Source organism: Papaver somniferum, chromosome 10 (assembly GCF_003573695.1).
Source record: "Papaver somniferum cultivar HN1 chromosome 10, ASM357369v1, whole genome shotgun sequence".
Lineage (NCBI taxonomy): Eukaryota > Viridiplantae > Streptophyta > Magnoliopsida > Ranunculales > Papaveraceae > Papaver > Papaver somniferum.
This window is the reverse complement of record NC_039367.1, coordinates 7,645,367-7,660,980: the sequence shown is the minus strand read 5'-3', so window position 1 is coordinate 7,660,980 and position 15,614 is coordinate 7,645,367. Positions and strand designations below refer to the sequence as shown.

General features: G+C 33.8%; 1 long non-coding RNA gene across 1 annotated transcript; it reads right to left on the bottom strand.

Annotated features, from left to right (window-relative positions):
- Positions 1-11,151: 11,151 nt before the first annotated feature.
- Positions 11,152-15,377, bottom strand: LOC113315027. The gene is made up of 4 exons (XR_003342682.1): positions 14,998-15,377; positions 14,230-14,432; positions 13,238-13,303; positions 11,152-11,431 (listed from the first exon to the last, which is right to left on the bottom strand). It is a non-coding gene; the product is annotated as an uncharacterized LOC113315027 (long non-coding RNA).
- Between the last annotated feature and the right edge of the window lie 237 nt (positions 15,378-15,614).

The window sequence follows — 15,614 nt, the reverse complement described above, 5'->3', positions numbered from 1 at the left end:
TCACACAGCGGGAAATGAAAGTTAACAACGTGATTATATCGCTTTACCTGTGTTATCGTGACACGTGGGTGATCCTGCTGGCGACATGTGGATGGATCTCGGGGATAAGAGTTCTGCCACGTGCGGGTTCTGAATCTGTATCAAGGTCGGTCTGGTAGGGATTTGTGAACGTCAGATATTTAAAGGATAATTAAGAAGGGAAAAGCCAGTTTTACTAGAAGGAAATCTGACTATGGTCTAGTCCTGTTTACTTTGGGTCAATATGGGGTGAGTATAATAATAAGCTTTCCCCTACCAAAAATTATTGCTGGAGTTTGATTTCCGGTATATGTATATATATGTACATATAGATCACCCTTTTACCTGACCCAAATTCTAACCACCATTTATTGCGAATTTTTAGATCATCTGTAGTATGTTACGCAACATTTCTTCGTCAGAAAAAGAAAAAAATTACTGTCCATCATACTTTATTAATTGCGAAAAGAATCAGTTAAGTCCAAAATAGATAGAGCGAATTCATTGCGTATAACATCTGCAACTGGAAAGCCTTGTGTTCATCATCAAGAAATGTAAATTGTATTCGCAAACCAAAAATAATTGCATATTCAAACAAAAAAACTAAAGCAATAAGCTAATCATGCTATTATAAATGGAATGTAAAATGAAGCAACTGCATAAAAATAAAACTATCAGATCATTCTGGTTGTGATCATGACAAAAACAACATATGTACTAAATTAACAAGTTATTATATATTTTCATCTCAGATTGTTGATTGTCTTTGCTTGCTGGGGATTTAGTATTACTACGATCATTTTCTTCCATTTCGGTTTAATTTCTTGGGATTAAGATGATAGACTCAAACCAATTGTGATATTTAGGGTTTTATGGTTTATACAAGAAATGGAAGAGTAATTTTAAATCCATCCAAAGTCAAATAAGTTTGATAAGAGTCAGCTTTTCTTCTAATAAAAGTGATTTTCCCTCTATTAATTATCATTTAAAGCACTGCTTCCAAACTACTTTCAGTTTCCTTGAAATTAACAGATTTGCCCTACTGATATTATTACAGTACAGTGATTTTTGTTTCTAGCCGTGAGATATTTTTTCTTAAACAAACATGGGTTTTATTAAAAAAATTAATTCAGCTTGTCCGGTTATTTCATTTCCCGACTTGATTGGGGTATACCAGATTAACTGGGGTATATCTATTTTGTTCCCAATCATAATAGAGGGCTAAGGGGTGTCTAATATGTGTAAAGTTGTCTAATTATCCTTCTCCTAATAATAACCAAAATCACCCCTTTTGGGTTTTAGATCAAAACCTTATTAATTTTTTTCCTTCTTTTTCATCATCAATCTAATGATCAAATCCTTTCTCCTATTCTATATTTCATCATTTTCGAATGAAAAAATATCGTCGATTTATAAACTTTTTTATTGTCGATTAATCCTTTCAAATTCATTCTACTACTTTGTTTTGTTATCTGAATGACAAATTAGATCAGAAAATTTGAAATTGTTGAATTGTAGTTATATAGTCGGCATGGTATTTGTTTGTCGAGCATGCCGACTTTTCATATTTATTTTTAGTCGGCAAGCTTATAGGATGAACAACATGCCGACTTTTCATATGTTATTTTTAGTCGGCAAGGTTATAAGATGAATAGCATGCCGACTTTTCAAAGAGTTTTGTTTCTGAAAGTAATATTTACAGGGTCGGCACGGTATTCATCCTGTGTGTCAAAAATAATAAAGTTGGCATCTTCTTCATTCACCGACCTTGCCGACCGGATAAAGTCGACATGTTATTCATTCGTAGACCTTGCCAGCCAGATATAGTCGGCATGTTCTTCATTCGTCGACCCTGCCGACTTTTCATAGTTTCAGAAATGAAAGTGTTGATTTCTTCTCTAATTTTGAGTGTGATTTCATATATTAGCTTTGCAATCCCCTTTTTAGAAGTGTTTGGGTAATATGTTTTCATTTTCGTTGCAAAAAAAATTCTCAAAGCAATTTTTTTTCATCAAAAATCTTCCCACATGAGTTCAATCAAAAAGAAAATTTGATAACTTAAATTCATAAATTTTAATCTACTTAATTAATTCATTTAAACTTAATTAATTAATCTAATCAGAACTTTTAATGTTAATTAAAAAAGGGTATATTAGCCATTTAGAAAATATAAGGTTAAGGGGTAGCCTGTTTTACTTCAAAATGACCTGTCTTTTGTCTTATTAGGTATACCCCAATTAATTTCGGTATACCCCAATCAAGCCAGGTTTCATTTTCAGTCATTTTTTTCATGATTGTATTTTCCTGATGTTGCTATTGACAATTAAAATGATGGTGCTATTAATCGCTCAAAAAAGAAAAGAAAAAACAGTTGGTCATGTGTTTTGTGTTTTTAGGAAACTATCCTCTTCCCAATTATGCGCGTATATCTTACTAATATAAAGTACTACTCCTATTTTGCTGAAGCTTTCACATGACAATAATACCCCTATTAATTAAGTTTTTAATCAATATTTATATATTCACATGAATATCATTGTTTTAAAAATAGATAAAAAAATTAATACTTAGATATATTTAAAAATATACATTGGATTTTCACAAAATATAATATTTGAAAAACTCTTTGAATTATCTATGTGGTGAATACAAACAAGAACCTTGAGGTCGGGGTTGAATTCCAACCCGCTCAAGAAAAAGTAATGCAACCCGCATTTACCACTTGTCAATGAAGTCGGTAGACTCGGTACATAAAGGAACGGGGGGGCAATGGAAGGACTAGTTCAAAATCTGAAGTCGGTAGAAATATTTACAAACATTTTTCCATCGCATCTTAGTTGTCAGGGAGGAGTTGAGGCAGGGAAGGAGTCTAAACGAGTTAATATACTTCTGATCAAAAAAAAAAAGTTAATATACACCACGAAAAATATAAGCTACTGACAAAGAAAGGGATCCATATCAAATGAGAGGGACACCGAGATAGATAGATTCATGTGAAAGAAAACTAACGCGACAAAAACAGGATGGTTCTTGTTTTTTTGCTTGTAAAGTTGGAAAGATGTGTTAATGGTGAGAGGGGAGAGACATCCCACAACCCTAAGCAAATCATCCATTCCCTTTCTTTTTTCCAAGAATTGGTTAAACAACCGGCTTCAAACTTCAATGTATGTGATTCTCGATATAATAAAATTCACATGAAAAGGGTTACATACAATGTACAGCATGGGGATACCGAATCAATGATCGATAGTCACGTACAACTGCCATGCCGAACCTCCAAAATTCGTGGTCTACAATTCTATAGCTTATAGATGATTTGTTGACATGACTAGGTATCACCCGTGTCTTACGGACCCGGCTCAACCTCCCATGTTTAGGATTGTACATGGGCCGGTACAGTACGGGTTTTTTAAGAACCTGGTACTTGTACCTCATGTTCACTGGTTCTCAAATCTCATTACCTGTACTTGCACTTGTACCTGTACCAGTGATACCAGTCCGGTTCTGGACGGCACTGGGTTTTACCTATTACAATTTCAGATCAAAAAGAAAAATTTTTCACAAGTTCTTCGCATGAACCCTAACTTTATCAATTTCTTGTACAACCCATACAAATACAAATATACAATGAATCAATGACTACAAAACTTCAATTTGGCATAAACCAACCCTAACTTTACCAATTTCTTATACAACCATACAAATACAGTTTCAAATCAAAAAGAAAATTCAATTCAAATCTGCATATAGTTCAATTTCAGATCTCCATCTCTTCTTCATATCTTCAATGGCAGTATCAACATGAATTAAACTTAATATCAATTGAAACCCGTTATTCATTTCCATCTTTCCCTTCTTGTCGATTGCAATAATACCCAAACTCAGATTCAGACCAATTTCTTCCCACATACGATCAACATCAACAACCCATTCAAATCCTTGTCTTGATTACTAGTAGCAACAGAAATCCCTGACTTGTTGTTGTTGATTGAATAAGAAGAAGCAGAAGAAGTAACTGATTTCTCTTTAGAAGAAGGTGGTGGTGGTGATGAAGATAAGGATGAGTTGGTCTCGTAAACCTCAGTTGAGAGTCTGAGAGGAAAAACAGAAGAAGAACTTCCGTCTCTGTAAGGAAGCGGAAGACTGAAGAGATAATGAAGAAGAAGAGATAAGAAAAATATATGAGGTGGTGATAGATATTCATTCTTAACCTAAAATCAATGGCCCGGATTTATTTCTAAAAATTTCATCAATGGTTCATATTCACCGGTTCTTTGGGTACCAGTTCGATCGGGAATCTTAGGAAACCCGGTACCTGTACTCCATATACACCGGTTCTGAAAATGAGATCTATTACTTGTACTTCCTTAGCCGGTTCTGGTTCGGTACCGGTTCTTTTTTACAGGTTCTGGTCTGGTTCCCCGGTTCTGGTTCGGTTCCTGTGCAGCCTTACCCATGTTAGTGTCGGTTTACATAATTTATTTCTTTCTCATTCCAGGGTATACTCATAATTTTATAACATTAGTAAACACCTAATAATATAATACTAATCGAACCAGTCTGTATTTAGGCACTCATTTCAAGCAAAAAAAAATAAATCACTAGATTTAATTTCATCAATACTCCAATAATTGTTTTCATCACTGGAGCGTTTGTAATCGAGTTTCGAGGTTAGAGGTCCGTTTCGAATTAACCAAGACATGTTCCGATAATTGCATTTTTTTGTTAGTTAACAGACCATTATCCCTTGCAACAGGTGCACTTGCATTGGCAACTACCAATGCCTCTAAGAGTAAAGATCAATCTGGAGGTATGATTTAATGAATGCAAGAAGAAGTAAGTGCTCAGGTCAAAAAGTAGTACCATCTTTTTTTGACTGCTAAAACCACGACATAAATTTACACAAGTTCAAATTCGGGTACAACTGAGTCACAATGACCAGCGCGCCACAACCGGATGATCCTAGTAAAAATTGGAAGGTTATTTAGGAAGCAATGTAGTTTAGTTTAGAATTTAATGATGATAACGATGATAGAGCAACAAATGAGATGTCTTTTTTCTCTACCAAACATATTTCAATATATTTAGAGAATGATACAGAACAGAAGTGCTCATATTGGGTCAACATATGAAAGATTAAATTGCTGGTAATTTACTTTGAGAGTACAATATGCTAGTCTTTTACTTAACAAGAGACATGTAATAGAGCGTAAGAGCTATAACAACGTGATACTAAAACATAATTTTGGTAAAAAAATAAATGGTATAAGCATGCTCAATTTGGTAAACAGTATTTTCTAGCAGATAAGATTCTAATACGTTGTTACTTGTTTTTCAAATCATTTGATTTAGTATATGTAACCAATTTGATTGCTTACAAATTTTCCGAGCAGTTGCACGTTGACAAATTCTCTTGAACAACTGTATCAAGTTTCTAACGTTTAATGAAACTTATAGAATTCATACGTGTATCTACTAATAGCAATAACAATGCAACACAATGTACATGTTTGGATTACATGATCATAAGAATCCATAAAATCGTTCATTAACTAACACAGAAAAATGAGATGTTTATCCCCACTTCCAGTTGTCATATTTCTACTAACCTGGTAACTACACACATTCACAAAATCACCAAAAACATAAGCTATGTCACCACTTTCATCCACCCCCATCGATCAACGACATCATGACAAACATGATCAGCAATATGATCTGGTTCTCTCTTCCTTAGATCAAAAAGATTAAACAGACAATCATCATGTAAATATATTAGTGTCTTTTCATCTCCTTTAGTATACATACCAATGTAGTTGAGTACTTTCGGAAAGTCGTATTTAAAAAGCACTTAAGAATAAACATTATACTTTTTAAAAACATAAAGAGTAACTCAGGACATAATATTCTAAGTTGAAATTTATCTTAATAAAAATATAATATCAGACTGAAGTAGGATTTGATAATATCACCGTAGTTCTCTTCTTAATATAATATAAATAAATTTTTAATATCAGATTAGTCCAATATTTGCAGAATCCTAAATATTTGTAATCTTAATGGGGAATTGGTTCATGTGCAATTTGCATGGTATTATTGTCTTCTAATATTAACTATTTCACTGATATTGTCTCCCCTGATTATCTTGGCCTTGATATCCCCCGCCTCTAGCCACCGGACCTTCACCCAGCCTTGATTTATCACAGTTATCGTGGAACGATCCAATATGTAGTTTTATAATGTGTTCTGGTAAATCGTCAAATTGTGATGTATTCAGGAATTTGGAAATGAAACCTCTTCCGCTAAATATCGTTGGATGTCTCATCTTCAGTATATCTTCACCGTAATATTTTTTTCTATCATATTTGATGATACCATCGCTTTCCAAGTTGCTTTTCAACTCCATGTAAGCATCATCCTATGCACAATATACTTTTGTTAGATTAAAAATTAGTTCACTAGGAAACATTGCAAAATGTATGAACATACCCAGGGAAAAAGAAAAAAACTCCTAAGCATGTGGTAGTTTTCTAAATTGAAGAAGCTTAAGGAGACACCTACATGATCAAATCTAACTGCACCACTAACAGGAATATGATCGTAATGAGCATAAGCAGTCATATTCTAAGGTTATGGAATCTGATAAAATACAGTAATATTATCAGAAGTTAACATCATGATATTCATTAGTTTAATGACGAACATCTTCTAGAACGTAAATCCATGTTTATGTTGCATCATCAATATGTGCATAATGTCTACACATGGATGTTGAGAACTAAGTAGTATCATGTTACACCAAAACTCATTCTGTATTTAGTCAGCAATTTGAAATTAAAATTTTCACTTTTAGCATCGACTCCATCATCTTTTTTATACATATTTCTTTAATTTGTGATTTTAATGTCTTGGGTTAGTAAGTTTCTCACATCACTACAATTCTACGCCATATATATATATTTAGTTTTTAAGATTTCCTACGGCTACAGCTCCGTGATATTTATCAAGATTCAATGGCCATCACTCGGTTTAATCATCATCCACATATATTTCTAACAATGACGACGAATACGCGTTGGAAAAAATATAAGTTGTTCATGTTTATTTTTCTCCCATTTCCGCTGGCCTAAAGACCTTTTACTACAAAGGTTAACATCAACATGTAAATTTGGTTCCATGCTTGGCTGTTTTTTTTTCATCTTCTATACGCTTTCGCTATGTCGTCGACCCTCTATTGCTAACGTTGAGATAGGCATATTTTGGTGGAGTATTTGCTGCAGGATCTGTGTGAAGATAATGTGGATGGAGAACTGATAGCTGCAGGATCTGTGTGAAGATAATGTGGATACAAAACTGATAGAACAGAATACAGAAATCAGGGTTTATCTTGCGAAGCAATTTTCGTTAACTTCTCCTTTTAGTTTCATTTAAACGGGAACTGATATACATATACATATATATATATATATATATATGGTATAAAACTCTTGCGTTTAATGAATTTGGCACTGGTTCGAACTCTTGTGCTTAATAAGTTTGGTCGTGTTTCCATAAAAGGATTCATGGTAAATTCCAGGCCATCCATTTGAAAACCCCATCCGGATGATTCCGGCCGCCGAATAACAATTTTCCGTAAATCCTGTCCGTTCTTTGACTCTTCGATTAAGGATACACACAACTACGACCCGGTGATTAAAAAAGAAAAATTGCAATTGGGAAAAACGGCAATAAAAACATTAGAACTAAACCAAGGCTCAAGCTTAATCTTTAAATCCCGAATTAGATTTGATCACGTAGGTGTCTCCTTAAGCCTCTTCAATTTAGAAACGCAACATTACCTTGTATTTGTATTGGTTATTAAACTCGTAGTTTGATCCCTTTGTGAGCCTAAAAGCATATCTATATATCCTTGTTTTTTTTTTATTATCCACATACTTCCTTTGGTTGTTCCTTGAAACTTTCATTGTGTAATTCTCTTGTTGTCCCAGATCATGTCCATGTTGGTTCTGCATTCTTTGAATTGCTTAAGATGTTGCACACATATGATATATTAGTGAACTTTCTTTCCGCTATTTTATTTTTGTGGGTTCCTCCCACTGGTAGTACTGATAGTACCTCTAATGGTTATGGACTTGCAGGTGTTGGAGGGATCGTTACAGGTGATGTTGGTGTCGTGCGGCTATTGTGTGTTATGTCCCGCACATCTTCAAAAACAACATTACAAATGCCGGAAGTGTGGGAAAGTTTCAAAATGTGCGTAAGTGGAGAACCATTCAAGCTATGTTATCTAGATGTGTTGATCGGAGGCCAAATCCTAATGGGATACATAGAAACCAACTACGTACCACATATTGTCTATCATAGTTCTGTATTTTTCTTCCAAATATTTCTCCTTTACAACACGTGTATGTTCTCCTCCTAACTCGATATACCTTGTCCAGTATCTTCTGATTGCAAAAAAATCCAGACATTTTGGTAATACATGGACTGACAAATCGTATGATAACGTTTTCTGGTAAGCAATTAAAGAATGGCGCGGAATCGGATCAATGCATATTCCTTTTTTATTCTGATGTGCACCACATAGGCGCAATGCAATAGAAAGGGTGAGCATTTTATCCGTAATCCGCGGGTTTAACCGGGATCAACCGTATTTTTGCGGATGCATGTCCAGACCGTTCGCTAGTGGGTTGGATGCGGATGATATTTTTGAAATCCAACGGATTACGGATTGGGCCCGGATGCAACCTTGACAATCCGTTGGACATCCATATCCGTTAGATTAAGGGCGTTTATATAGTTTCTAGAAAATATATAGATAGTTTTGGAATTCTTAAGATGTTTGCTTGGAGTGTTGTCCAGGACACTTCTATATTTATCTACATATATAAAATGTGTAGGTTCTATAAGAAGTCATCTATATTGGTTCTATTTTTTCATTATAAATTTTAACTAACACAAATTCACTAGATTATCCGCACCCAATCTGTTCATCCGTGCATCCATTGGATGTTGAATTGGATGCGGATGCCAAATTTGAAATTCGTAGTGAGATGGATTGGATGCGGATGAGATAAAAACCGGTTCATATCGGCCCATGCTCACCCCTACGCAATGGTGCCTAAAGTTTCAATGACCCTTTTTTCCTTTTATTTAGCTTTTGAGCTTAATTACATTTTGTACCATTTATTTTAGTAAAACCCAATAACAGATTTGAGTTGCCGGGTGTAAACATAATATCCAATTTCTTAATTCTTTCCATTCCTTCATTTCCTGAAGCTTTTTCCTAAATTGTTTTAGAAACCTAAAGCGTAAAACAATCTCTACACACAAATGACAAATCCATGATCTCGAATTCTCGATTAGTCAATTTCTTTTTATAAACTAAAGTTTTCTTTCAACCACTTCTACTGCATCATCTTTCTCATCTCTTTCATTCTCTTAAATTTCCCCTAAATCTCAAATCTTATCATTTTTTTCACCCATAAAATCCTACTTGTTCTTCTCAAAGTCAGAGAATTCCTTATATACTTATACAAAATAATAAAATTATAACTTTTATTATTTGTATTACTACTGTTATTTTTATTATTTTGTTTGATTTCTCATATTAATGTTTTTATTATTAAATAATTAGAAATGTTTCCATTTTATAGGTTATTTTTTAACATTTAGTTTCAATTTTATTTTTTCTTATTTATTTTTGCTTAAGGAAGAAAGTATTTTTTTCACTGTATAATTATTCTTTTATAATATAAAAAGATAATTATAAAAAAAGTTTTATTTTCACGGCGTGCCAAGTGGATCCTACATGTTTTTCTTCCTTGCTTCAAAAAAAAACTACATGTTTTTCTTTCTAGAAAAAATGTCCACGCGTAAACAATATTCCTAATTTTATGACGGTTAATTAGATATTTCGGGAAAAAATTATTCTGGTCAAACCCTGATGTAATAAACAACATCCCGGATTCGTTTCCCCAGATTCTGTAGTTCTCACTTGATACATTAATATGATTACGTATAATCTTCAACGATAAAGAAAAAATACACTAAACCCCAAACCCATGTACTACATTCAGTTTAGCATTTAAGACTATCATATAAGACGTTAACTATCATATAAGACTTCTGGGCATCAATTGATTCAGATTCAAAATGTTGGAGACTTATTTCAGAAGAATTTATACCTTCAACATCCATAGGTAATATCCTTCAAATTGTGCATAATTAATGATTTGTCGAGAGAATGTATGTCTTTGATGCTTGCAGTAGGGCTTTAATAGATATTCAAAAAGTAAGCATTTCAGGAGCTCCCGGTAAAGATCCATGCGTTATGCCAAGAAAAAGCAGCTTTAGCACAAAATACAAAGTCAACCTTAACAGATTACATCTTTAAAGGAATAAAATTGAATTTTACAATTATAGTAACATGCGTCAGTACATAAGTTAGCAACAACAGAACATAGAAATACCCCACAAATGTCGTTCAATTGGTAAAAAATGTGCATAAAAATAAACATGCAATAACTATGTTGTTCAGGAAATAAAAAAATTAATAATTGCTCACAATTTTGTGCCTTGGGCATTTATCAGCTAGTCGCCCCTTAGGCGACTTGTGCGCCTAGGCGAGCACCTAGCTCGCCTTTGACAACATAGATTGCAAAGTAAATATCGAAAACCAATTAATAAGAGGTTGATAGCAATCAGCGATTCATTAACAGATGCTATGTCATCATAGAATAATTGTTTATTATTAATCCAAATATCATTGCAACTTTGTGTAAACATGGCGGCCGATGATAATGCTGGATTTAGTGCATTGTACCCCGTTTAGCAAAGCAAAGCTTCGTAATCGCTAGGTACATTTTCATATGTTTAACTCGGATTTGACGCTTCATTCACGTCTATTTGCCCAGATTCATGTCGGAACGGGTTGAAATTTTCCACTTCCAATATCAACAATATGCTTACTCGAATTGTCAACATTATTAACAGTAGTCATTATAGTGAATTTGAGAAGTTAGATACCACTTAGTATATGCAGTTCGAAGCAGCGCACCCATTCTACTCATGTTTTTGCAACATAAATTTTAGTTTTAATAAAGGATACAAAATTATCTTTCAGAATCATATCTACGAATATAAGCAAGTATTATATACATAAACGAAGCGTATCTTCATGAAGTTTAACCTTGCTCTTAACAAAAGCTGATGGATTGCAGATGAGAAACAAATGAAGTTGGAATTATAGAAAGTAAAACATAAGTTAAGTTTCATTTACTTCTAGCGAGTAAATATACTTTCCCCTCACAGATGCTCAGGATCTTAAATGATTTTTCCTGCTTACATCAACCCGTCAGTAAACCTAACATCATGTCAGGCCAGACTGCCACCATCCAGAGGAGGATAAACTCTGCAAACATAAACATAATATTAATATGGATTATTACACTTAAGCTACAAAACTCCTGCAAAACAAAACCTTTAAAAAATCAGGATTAGTAAAAGCCACCCAGCATCACTCGTAGAATAATATTTCAACTTCGTAGAATAATCTAAGGAGTAACATCGTAGAATTATATTTCAAAATTCACCGAGAGAAAAATTGTTACCTTTGGGCCCATTTTCTAGCGCAAATCAAGATCACAAAACCCTAATTTTCATTTATTATAAGAGGCGACCCTAATTTTGTTATCACAGTACGACAACCTACATAACCCATATAACTCGTTAATGTTTTTAACTGTACATCTAACATCAAAGCTTCCAAAAGCGTTGTAGATTAGATGTACATACACCAACCGAATTCGGTTAACATCTCTGCCTCCTTCTTCTTCTAAACCCATTTCCATGTAAAAGTAAGTTGTTATTTTCCTTCAGTAAAAGAGCAGGAATATAAGAATACAAAGAAGCCATTTACCTTCGGTTTGATTATTCAGACCGAGAACGTGGTTTGGTTTTCTATAAATGAGCTTAGAAACAGATCACTCAGAATAATCAAAACAACCCAACCGTATTAAAAATCATGTAGTTGTGAAATTCAATTACCATATCCTTATGTGCAAATTCTGAGGTACTTGAATTACTACTTGTAAGCTAGCGATGCAAATAACTAAATAGTAACCATAGAGTACTGAATCTGGTGTGGATCGAACACACGATCTTCTGACTTGATGTCAGACGCACTATCATTGTGCCACAAAATCATATTCATTAATCAACGGTTTGAACCATGAACTCTGTTCTAAAAGAAATTAATTAAACATGTCAAAATGAAAGATCTAAAGAAATAACCACGTCGCTGCTTTTGTGAATCTACCAAAACATAATCGCTAAATATACCATAACAAATATTTGCTTAGCGCCTGCTAAGTTCAAACAAAATAAGTAAAGGTCATTAGAGGTTGAAATTGGCATATCTAGCTTCTATCAGTCATTCCTCTACTATATCCCAAAAGTGTCCTCTACTATATCCCAAAAGCAGGACGAAGTTGACCCAACTCGTAGAGAACCCTTCTTATCTGGGTATGGGTTTGTATCGTTTTCTACATAACGAACAAAGTACTATTGTAGATATTAGAAACTAAAAGCTCATGAAGATATGCATGATACATCAATTTATTGTGTAAAAGCAGGACGCGATACTATTAGATTCAGTCAGCTGGATTTACTATATTCTCTAAGAAGTTTCAGAGGAAAATAGAAGTTTTATTTTAAGGTTAAATTAGCCAACCACGTGTATTAGTTCCAAGTTTTAAAAAAACGGAAAGATGTCCACAAAAAATGTAAAACTTGTGGAATTGGCTGTCAGAGAAAACCCAGCTACTTGGGCAATATTTAAGAGCATCATGAAACAAAACATTTTCTCTCTTACGAACTGAGTATTATGCATCCACTGCATAAGGGAAAACCTTGTATCCACTTACTGTGCATAACCCATGACAGTAAAATAGATGCAAAACACTTCATCGAAGGCAGACACATTATCTATTTAAATGACCCAAATAATATCAGCTCTCCAAGGTATGAAATGAAAGTAAAGTCTTACAACTGTAATCGGGAGACTTCCATGTTAAAACTTTAATAAGACCAAGGTATGAAATGAAAGTAAAGTCTTACAATAGTAGTAAGGAGACTTCCATGTTAAAACTTTAATAAGAACATGCAAACTTAAAGTAAAATGAAAATTAGTGATAATAAGAGAAAACTAACACCTTACCGAGACTGGTAGTTGCTAGTCATATACAGATGATTAATTTTCAAGATAGTTAAAGCCAAACTGAACCTACAAAGAAAACAAACAGAGATGGGTGAGTCGTTGATATAATAGAAACTACAAATAACAAATGCACTCATCAAAAAAATATCAAAAGTCCAAGTTAATTACAGTACTTCAAAACAAAAGATGGAGAGCAAACTCGAAAACAAAGGGACAAAAAGTTAGGAGCCTAAAAACTTCTCAAACATTCATTCAATAAATCTATAAAAGACAAAACAGACCCAAAAAAATCTTATACAGGACAAAACAAAGCCAAAAAAGTTGCAAGCAACCAATCACGAAAAGAGTCAAAATCAATCTAAGATGAGGATTGCAGCATCTACGCGTGTACTCAACATTTAGAGTTTGTAAGGAACTGTTTAGATAGGAGAAAAGAGATAGAATCATGAAAGCCACAAATAAGCTTTTACAATTAATCATACAAAATATAGATGCCATACAAAGTGAGCATTCATCCTATCCAGAAATGATTCTTCTGAAGGAGCATCCAATTTAGCTCCTCTAAACAGAACATCATGATAAACTCACAAATTTGCAGATCATTGTGTCAACTTAATACCTTTGGAATGGGAATAGATTTCTATGAAAAAACTCTCCTCTGTTAATATAATTCCTTAATTGACCCAACTATTACGTATTCAAGTGATTCAGATACACGCCTAGAACGTTTGAATTTTTTGCAAAAACATAAGAAGCAAGTCCTAAATACATGCAGAAAAGCACAAAGAGAACACCATATTACCATGCTTATCCATAAATTATGTAAACACCACATGCATTTATTATTTCCAATATGGCAGCTAACTTGGGAATCATTGCAGAGAAGTTACAAAGAGAACTCCCCTCAACATTTCACTATTAGCGATTACATCATTAGGAAGAAAATGATTAGATGGATATTTAACTATATCTATGTCATTTGCAGTGCAAACCTCCTCATCTTCCTGGCGAAAATACTTCTTGGATGTGGAGGGTAGAAAGTATAGAGTATCAAGGAGATGTGCAAGTTGTCGCAAGACAGCAAGGCATTAAACACCCAATCAGGAGTGCTGAGTTTTTTTTTTTAAGTAACTTTTTTGATATTCATTAACTCCAGAATTGCTTCACCACAAAATAAGGGTCGTGGGTACTTCACCTACAGTTATGAATAAAGATTTAAATTTTAGAACAATAAACACGTAAACTTCTTCGCACCTTACTACCCCTACAATCACTTCCCAGGTTCAAACATATACACATGCAATTTAGAGATTATACAATATACACATGATCAAGATTCATTAGCTGGTGGTAAGATAAATACTCATAGGGGATATCACTATAGAGGTAAGCAAATTCAATAATGTTTCACTTAAATTTATTGGATTTTCAATAATCTCATATAAGTTTATTCAAGTGAATCATCGCCACTGAATACGAATATGCAGGTATAATATGGACTTAACAATCAACAACAACAACAAAATAAATAAGATGGACCTGTAACATTAGGTTCAACTTTCAACAACATTCATAGATCCATTCTCAAATGATGTGAGGGACAATCAATGTTTGGTAACACAAAGCCCCCAGAGTTGTACCATCAACAACATAAACAAAACCCAATTCATATTTCATATTAATAATTATTCAAAATCCAAAATTCAAGATTTAAAATCCCACTAATTTAGAAAGAATATGGAAGCAGAAATCAAAAATACCTGATCGGAAAATATCCATCACTCCCCGACCTCATCTTATTCTTGATAATATTGACATTTAAAGCCTAGGATTGAAATTCCTTCGGTAACAAATTTTTAACGGCCAGAAACCTAGAGCACAAAGAGCAAAAAGAATAACAGAGAAGAAAGAACTTAGGATTTCTTTCTCCTGGAAGAGTAAAAGGATACATCCTTCTTTACTCATCATCTCTTTGCTTTGAAGAGATGGATTAAAACTCAACCAAATTTCTTTTAATAAATATGGGATTTTTTAGTGTCAAATTAACACCGAGACAAAAGGTGGAAAATTAGGGTCGGACATCAAAACACGATAGATGATTTTCTTTTGTGCTTTTCGTCCAGTGATGAGGTCTTCTTCGCTCAGAATTTGAGCTCGACTTTGGAGATGAGAGAGGAGAAGAGATGGAAAAAAGAAAATTAAATATTTTGGAGACATAGAACAAACAAAAAGGTATGGAGATCCAACAGCCAGAAACAACGAAGAATATCCGGACGCTCCCAATTGATTTATAGCGTCACGCCACCTTATATTGGTTTCTTCCCATCGTTTTAAATAAGTGTGGCCCTCTGTCATTCCCATCCGTCCAAGTCAAACG